This window comes from Amblyomma mixtum, chromosome 8 (genome assembly GCF_055824585.1).
Source record: "Amblyomma mixtum isolate Tamu chromosome 8, ASM5582458v1, whole genome shotgun sequence".
Classification (NCBI taxonomy): domain Eukaryota; kingdom Metazoa; phylum Arthropoda; class Arachnida; order Ixodida; family Ixodidae; genus Amblyomma; species Amblyomma mixtum.
Window position 1 is genome coordinate 110,829,833 of NC_143019.1, and position 8,573 is coordinate 110,838,405.

The 8,573-nt window shown below is 48.0% G+C and overlaps 1 non-coding gene across 1 annotated transcript; it reads right to left on the minus strand.

Moving 5' to 3' along the window:
* Positions 1-8,145: 8,145 nt before the first annotated feature.
* TRNAA-GGC (transfer RNA alanine (anticodon GGC)) lies at positions 8,146-8,219 on the minus strand. The gene has a single exon. It is a non-coding gene; the product is annotated as a tRNA-Ala (tRNA).
* Positions 8,220-8,573: the final 354 nt, after the last annotated feature.

Sequence of the window (8,573 nt, forward strand, 5' to 3'; positions counted from 1 at the left end):
TCCCTCTGCAGGTCTGCCAACACGAAGTCATCTGCCAACACCAAGTCTTCACACGCTTTAGCTCGCAGGTGAGCCGGCTCACTTCCGCTCGTTTCCCGGAGGACCTGCAGGCAGAAAAACTTGTTTAGGAAACCCGCGGAAATTATTAGAAGAAACGTACCGTACGGGCATTGAACGATCGCGCACCGCCGTTGTTCCCCATGCGCACGCTGTGTCTCACAAGCTCAAGAAGATAGGTGCTAAGGTTGGAGTTCGAGTAATTTTTTTCTGCCGCAAACAAACTTGGCGCTCTCTGCAAACTATAGAGAAGAGACTGAACGAAATGATTGTAAAAAAAAGAAACACCAGAATTCATTCATGCAGTGTAAGAAAACATTGAGTAAGCCATGTTTGACGGGCTAGTTGGGTTTGCATCTTGAAACTTTGAAACAACCACCTAGACGCAAATAATTTCACAAGGACAAAAAGAGACGAGAGGACAACGGAGAGGCGCCGGACGGACAACGGACAGAAAACGTTGTGTACGAAATTCTGCTTTCCTGTGTCAGGTCCAATGTAGGGCTGGCTGGAAGATGCATTAACGACAGGTTGCGCGAGCACTCTAATTGTCAAAATGCCACTACGGCGCCAACTCCGTCATTCACCGCATCAAATGCAAGCGCTCTTGCGTGCTTGACAAAACCCGCATCATCAAGAATTATTTCAGCCAGCATGCTCAAGAAATCTGGAAAGATTTTATCATGATTAAGAAAGATTACAGTTGTGTGAGTGCGCCGTCTATATTACTTTCAAAAGAAATCGCATTTCATGGCCATCAGTCCTGATACTCGCCAGCTGCCTCCCTGATGTTCCTTTATCCTTGTTGGTGTTGTTCCTGTTTGTTTTCACCCTTTCTTGGTGTCGCGTTATTTCCCCTTTTCCTCCCTTCGAAATGAGCACGTGCCATTTTACCTTGCCATTTACTGCCATTTCATTCTTGATGCGCGCCTATAGCAATTTAAAATCTTCCTCTGTGATTGTTTTTTCTTGTTTGTTTGACTTCGCTCACCCTGTCGTTTCACCCGTTCACTTTTGTGCCGATTCATCTCTAGGTAGGTTCATTTGTCATGAGCTGAGCACGTGCCTTTTTGTTCGCCAACTTTTCGCGCAGCAAGTTGAACCTGGTTATCTTGATTGCAGGGTTGCGGTCTGTGAATATATCCGTATTTATGAAATAAACTACAGTTTCTAGTCAGCTCCTGTGTTAGGTTGTCATGCCGTCGTGTGTTAGCGCTGTTCCCAACATGACTGTAAAATTGATTTTCTACTAACTTTCTACTGAGAGGAGTACATACAAAGAAGTAACTTTGTACCCACTTTGTATGAACAATTGTTGATATAATATAATAGTTACTACAAGGTTACTACAAAAAATCGAATGTTAATACAAATTCTCAAGAAAGTTGATAGCCATTCTTGTAAGAATACAACTTTGTGAGAAGCTCCGGAATGAGTCTGGCGAGCCCGACAACTGTCCGCCGTATATGTCCAGCACAATTCCACCTGCTGCCGAGCAACATGCCAGTCAATTTCTTTACTATATGGAGAAGAGTGTTCAGTAAACGGAGAAGCTTGAAAAAACAATGACACTGATAATGGATGAGATACATATCAAGCCCTGCTATCACTATAAATGAGGGGCAATAGAAGGGGTTTCAGTCGGTTCGGTGAACCAGCAATGACGGCCCTTGTGGTCATGGTCCACAGTTTGCTATCACCAACTTAGATGGGGTGCATATTGTGCCTTCGTCAAAGAACACAGGACAGTTTCTCCATAATTTCTGATGTTAGTTTTACTTCTTGAACAAATTGGCCTGCGTACCATCTGCGTAATCAGTGACCGAAATTCCATCAACCGGATGGACATGCTATGTTTCCACAACCAGTGAAACTTGACATTATATATCCCCACCCAGATCCGTCTAGAGATCTGTTTTTTTTTTCTCATTCAATCAGTGCATCTTTTAGAGTGTGTGAGGAACAATTGGGTCAATAAAATAAACCAAGGCCTATGCTCTCGGTCCCCAGAATGTGCAGATCACCATTATGATGTCTAACTGCATCATTTACAACACTCAGACACATGAATGCAATGAAAGAGAAGAAGCTATTAAGCTTTCTTATGGCCTGACAATGAAAGCATTGTACCCAACAATCATAGAAAATCAAATATGTAAAGCTTGCTCTAAACGTTTTCGGCCATCTAGTCACTGAAGCTTTCAATCCTCATGAAAAAATCTTGTATAGGCACGAGAAACTGCAATGTTCACTAAAATCAGAAAAACTTGATACAGCATTGTTTATGGGGAAGCACCCCCGGGGTGAGCGGCTTGAGGACCACATTTAGAAGCCAACTGCATCAATGAATGACCGAAAATTGAATATTCAACCTCTACGGTGCATTGGTTAGGCATTGTTAAGATCGACGTCGACAAGAAGCAGCCAGCGCCCACGCTTCTCCGGGATGGTTTCGAGAATCCCGTCCACCCGAGCACGGTTACGCTAAGTCGTGAACGCAAGATTTTCAACGCTGGGACGCTACCTGGGATGGGGTCCAGGTCTGCGTCTCTCCGAGCTTGCGCGTTGTCATCGTGGAGCGTGTTGCGCGTTCGGGCCGGTCAGCCACCGGGACGCTCCTAAGGAAGGCGTCCTGGCCTGCATCTCTCGTCGCCGTGGAGCGTGTTGTGCGTTCGGGCTGATCAGCTACCGGGACGCTCCCAAAGGATGGCGTCCAAGCCTGCCAGGCCAATCAGCCACCAAGACGCTCCTGATTGGACGAAAAGGGGCGGGAGATGGTGCCGACTATTCAAGGGCTCGCATCTCCTTTGTTCGCGATTTTCTCTGCTGTGTTCCATCTTGGCACGTAGCGTGCTTTTCGCTGCTCCTTGTAAATATGTAAATAAATTCAGTCTTCGTTCGCCCCCTGTTAAAACCTTCGCCCAGTGGCATTCCTGTCCTCGTGGTGGGAACGGGCGTCGTCTTGACCGTGGTTCCGTAGAGCCACGACCCCGAACCTTCATCCTCAACAACTGGTTGGCAGCGGTTGGATCGACCATGGTGCATGGTGCTGCTTCTTTGGAAGTTTGCTCGGATTTTGCTTGAGATTAGACAGGCATCAAATGTCTAGGTTATTACTTTGAACTGCTGGGAATCGAGAGAAGCAGTTCGGTGAGGCTTCTGTGTTTTAACCTCACGACAACAGTTCAACAGCAAAGCTGGGGCTAGGAGCAGCAAGCATGGATGTCATGACATGGCCGGGGGCAGATTTGCTAGCGGTGTGCGAGGAGGCCAGTGCGGTAGTACAGGAGAAGATGGAGAAAACTGATATTTATAAATCACTTTTAGAAACAGCCGATGAGAAAACAATCAGGTTTACTTCGCCACTGCTCAAACCCGAGCTAAAGAAAGAGCAAAATGAGCGGAAAAGAGTGGGAGAGCAACGGCTAAAGGCAGAGCAAGAGAAGCTGCAAATAGAGAAACAGTAGCGGGAAATAGAGGAACAGAAGCGGGAGTTGAAAAGAATGCAGCTTAAAGTTGATACGCTACGAGGCACAGTAAAAAATGAGGGATGCGGAAATTCGACAAAACCAGAGAGCGACAAAGCAGAGTGCCAAGAACATGCACAAGAAGGTATGCAAAAAAGAGCGTGAACAAACGGGGACGAAAAGAAGAATACACAGGAACATGCGCTGACTCTCAACTAAATTTTAATCACAGGAAACACGCTTATAAACGTTTTCTGTTTTCTTTTATAACGTGTTTCCTGTGATTAAACTTTAGTTGGCAGTCAGCGCTTGTTCCTGTGTATTATTCCTTTCGTCCCCGTTTGTTCACGCTGTTGTTTGCATAATGTATGACCAACTCGCCCGCTTAGCTATCCTGTTGGACAAGAAGGTAGTCATAAACTGCGCAAAAAAACGCAACAGGCAGAGCACAAGCCAATAATGGCAAAAGTCGACCAGAGCTTTAGAGAGGGAATTTGGAGTGTGACCCAATCTAAGCTCCGAGTTTTCAAGAGAGGCGAAAACATTTCAAAATTTCTTGACAAATTTGAAAGCATCTGTGAAAAGTCTGAATTAGAGAAAGACGATTGGAGCTACATGCTGGTATCCCTTTTCCCACCTCAACCCGCTTATATCGTACTTCGCCTATCCGACGAGGATATAGATTACTACAGAACAATAAAGACGGCTCTACTCCGCCACTTTGGAGTTAGGACATAGTGCCTAAGCGGCCGGATGCCCTTGAACGGTAGAGTGAGGGAGCCATTTAGGTGCGAGGCTGCTTCTGTCCACAAAAAATCCGCCAAGCATCAGACTGTCGCGAAGCGTAAAGGTCTCAACGCTGCGAATACGAAACAGGCGCGGAATTGTCCCGGGTGGAAACCAAGCGCGCAAACTCTAGAGAAAGGTTCCGAAGATGCCAGAGAGGCCATTGCCGAGCGGGACCGACGCGACGCTAAGATAAAGGGACCAATGGAAGCGTCTGATCGGAACGAAGGTGCAGCAAGAAAAGGGGAGCACCTGACCCCCGAGGTTAAGGGCGAGGCACGCGATACAGTGGCCGAACCGGGTCACCGCGTTGAGATGAAACGGGAGTCAATGCAAACGTGCAACCGACAAAGAGTTAAAGCCGGAAAAGGGGAACACCCGGCCCAACATCTTAAGAGAAAGGCACGCCAGACCGTGGCCGAGTTGGACAAGTGCGACGCATTAAGAAAGAAGTTAATTCGGGTGTCCAAGCAGCATGGGCGTGTAAAGGAAGTAGAGGTGCCCCAATCTACAGGTTCCGAATATTAAATTAAGGGTAAACTTGAAAAGTGTGCACAATATAATGCACAATGGTGTCACCGCATGGTAGGTGACACAGGTGAGCCAGACGAGCTCTAAGGCAATCAGAAAGACGAGCGCACGCAACAGGGCAATGCTCAGAGGTATGAGTCGCCTAAGCCAGAGGCAGTGAAACGTCCGCTGCTAGATTGCGTGGAGTTTGTGCGTAGCTGCGGCGCCAACGTGAGAGTTGCTCGTCAACCCGTAAAGAAGTGTACCCTTAGTGAGTGTGGGGAAACTAAGGTGTCGGTTGTTAGTCCTGAGGTGCACGCGGGAGACTCGCACCAAAGTGAAGAGATGAGCGCACGACTGCCTGAGCCAAAAGAAATGAAAGGCACTTATCTTGAGTTAGCAGTCCTATCTGTCACTGATTTAAAGAAAGATGGGGTTGTTGAAAATCCTAAGGAAAAGAACCGCACTGCGTATCAGACAATAGGTTCTGCTCGCGAGACGCGTGCGGATAGGTCAGACAGCAAACCCACGAAAATGCCAGGAAGTTTGCTTCCAGGGGCGAAAGTGGCGGTAAGCCAACAGAAAGGCCGAGTCGTGCAGAAACAGCAGAGTCGTGTTTTCTTAACACAAGTGCCGTCAGTTAATGAAAAAGGAGAATAAAAGTAAAAGTAAGGAACTCTCGCTGCAGAAATATCCCACCACGCGATTCCTTCAAAAGGCAGGGGACCATCCCCGGACGAAAAATACGGCATCGTAAGCCACCACGGCGAGTTTGTAGCGCCAGGGTACAAAAAAAGGCATGACAAACTCGCTTGCGTCTACCGCGTCAGCGGACGGGTCAGAACGGGGACAGTGCAGCTGGCTCAAAGTGTGAAGGGGAAGAAGCAATCTCCTTGCTGGCAGACCATTGCTGTATAGTAGGGTCCGGTACTACATGTGCTACCGAGGCTTTCACAGTGTCTGGACAAGGCAGAGAGATGAAGACAGTGGTCAAGGGATGACTATCGCGAGGGGTGACGTCATTCGTCATGCTTCCGCAGCTGCAAAAAAGGCCAGACGGACGCGACCCCGAAGAGCGCGGCTGAAATGTTTATCCCTCAGCCAGCACAAGGGAGAGGGGACTTGTGCTTAGCGTTTCTTTTGTGGGGATTTTGGAAAGTGAGTCGTTTTGAACATCAGAGGACAGGCTACAGCTCAGTGACAACTGAAAATTTATGCTGGGTCCTGGAGAGTGATTTGTTAGGACCTATAACTTTCTTTTGTTGTGTTTATGATTTTGCCATAAAAAGAAAGGCAGACAACAGTGAACAGTAACCTTTGTTCTATTTGCCAAAAGGTTAGATTACTCTCACATGTGTAGTGAACTGTCATGCTAAAACAGAATGTGATGTTTTGGGAAGCCATGCATGGTAAATGAGAATAAATTGTCTGCCCAGGGAATCTCAGGTGAGATTTTACACAGGACACTTTTAAAATCTTTAGCCGAGAAGGTTCATAGTCTATGACGGAGAGAAGCCGGCAGAGCATAGTGTATGGGCATATGGCTTGAATAACAAGAGGCAGAATTATATCTGCATGTTTCAATGAAGTTTCAACTTCAAGATAGCAAGCTTTTCGTCAGTGTTTCCTCGGAAAGCTCGTGTAGGAAAAGCTGAACTTCCTTTCGAAGATTCTTCTAGTTGACACAGGGTATTCGGGTGATTTCTCATTTCCAGTTTTCATCGAAATTTTCTTTTTGGGTCAAAACTTTGAGAGACCACGCCTAAATCGTGCGATATGGCGGTTTGAGCTCAGCAGTTATGAGGCTGCACGCAGACTCGCTTTATGGCCACGGCTATTGCTGTCAACTGCAAAATTTTGAGTTCAGTTTTATGCTTCCAACCCATTTGTATTGCATAGCAGCCTGCCAGACCTCGGGTGAATTTCTGGCACTGCCTGGGAGGTGGCGCTGTGTTGGGTAGTTGTTTTGACTAATGCCTTCATTGTGCGAGGTGTAGGACTCTGTTATGTGTTCGCAGAGGAAGTGAAGAAAGGCATCCCACGCTACAACTCAACTCTACTCAGCCAGTGACTGTGATCACTGACCGATCGAGATTTTCCTGGCCGCGGAGGAGCTGTTAAGATCGGCGTCGAAAGGAAGCAGCCAGCACCCACGTTTCTCTGGGATGGTTCCGGGAAACCCCTGTCTACCCGACGACGTTCGCCTCAAATCGTGAACGCGATATTTTCAACGCTTGGACGCTACCTGGGATGGCGTCCAGGCCTGGGTCTCTCCGAGCCTGCGCGACATCATCGTGGAGCGTGTTGCGCGTTCCGGCCGGTCAGCCACCCACCAGCACGTTGCCAAGGAAGGCGTCCTGGCCAGCGTCTCTCGTCGTCGTGGAGCGTGTTGTGCGTTCGGGACGGTCAGTCACCAGGACGCTCTCAAGGAAGGCGTCCTGGTCAGCGTCTCTCGTCGTCGTGGAGCGTGTTGTGCATTCGGGCCGGTCAGCCACCAGGACGTTGCCAAGGAAGGCGTCCTGGCCAGCGTCTCTCGTCGTCGTGGAGCGTGTTGTGCATTCGGGCGGAGCAGCTACTTGGACACTTTCAAAGGATGGCGTCCAAGCCTGTCAGGCCAGTCAGCCACTAAGACGCTCCTGATTGGACGACAAGGGGCGGGAGTCATGCCGACTCTATTTAAGGGCTCACGTCGCCTTTGTTCATGTCTTTCCCTGCTGTGCACCATCTGGGCATGTAGCGTGCTTTTCGCTGCTCCTTGTAAATATGGATATAAATTCATTCTTCTTTCGCCACCTCTTAATCCCTTCGCCCAGTGGCACTCCTGTCCTGGTGGTGGGAACGGGCGTCGTCTTGACCGTGGTTCCGTCGAGCCACGACCCCGAACCTTCATCCTCAACAACATATGGGAAGCAATGAAGTAGACTACACTTGGACTCAGTATAGAAGCACACACTGTACTTCGTCCGACTTGCTGTGCACTAGTTGAGCTTTGCAGATACTGTTTTAGATAATTGATTTTTCTTTTGTTGCTTAAAGAAGAGCGCTTTGAGAAATACTGCGGGCTTTCCGGCACTCCGTACCAGATATCTATGCGTCTACTCTACGAGTTTGAAACAAAGCTACGAATTTAAAAAGTGTACCTCTACTCCCAACTTAGGAATAATAAATAGATGCAGGTAGTGAAATGTTTGGGGGAATCCTCCAAGGTGGAGTAAATTTGTAATAAGGGAGTAATTACTCAATGGCATCCACCCAAGCGTAGCCATACGGCAACAGAAAAAAGCTATACAGCTTTCGCAGAAACTTCGTCGTTAAAGAAAAATACTTCCTGGTCCGGGGTTCGAACCCGGGACCACCGCTTCGCCGGAGCAGTCACTCTACCAACTGAGCTAACCGGGACGGCAAGGTTATGGTAGGGAGAGAGCGAATTGATCAATAACTCGAAGTGGGAACACTGTTGGTAAAATGTTTAGGGCAATCCCCCAAGGTGGAGTACATTTGTAGTAAGGGAGTAATTACTCATTGGCATCCACCAAAGCGCAGACGGCTACAAAGGAAAGCTATACAGTTTCTCAGAAACATCGCAGTTAAAGAAAAATTTGTCCTGGTCCGGGGTTCAAACCCGCGACCACCGCTTCACCGGAGCAGTCGCTCTACCAACTGCGCTAACCGGGACGGCAAGCTTATGGTAGGGCAAGAGTGAATTGATCAATAACTCGGAGTGGGAACTGTTCCTACTATCATGAGGTCTAC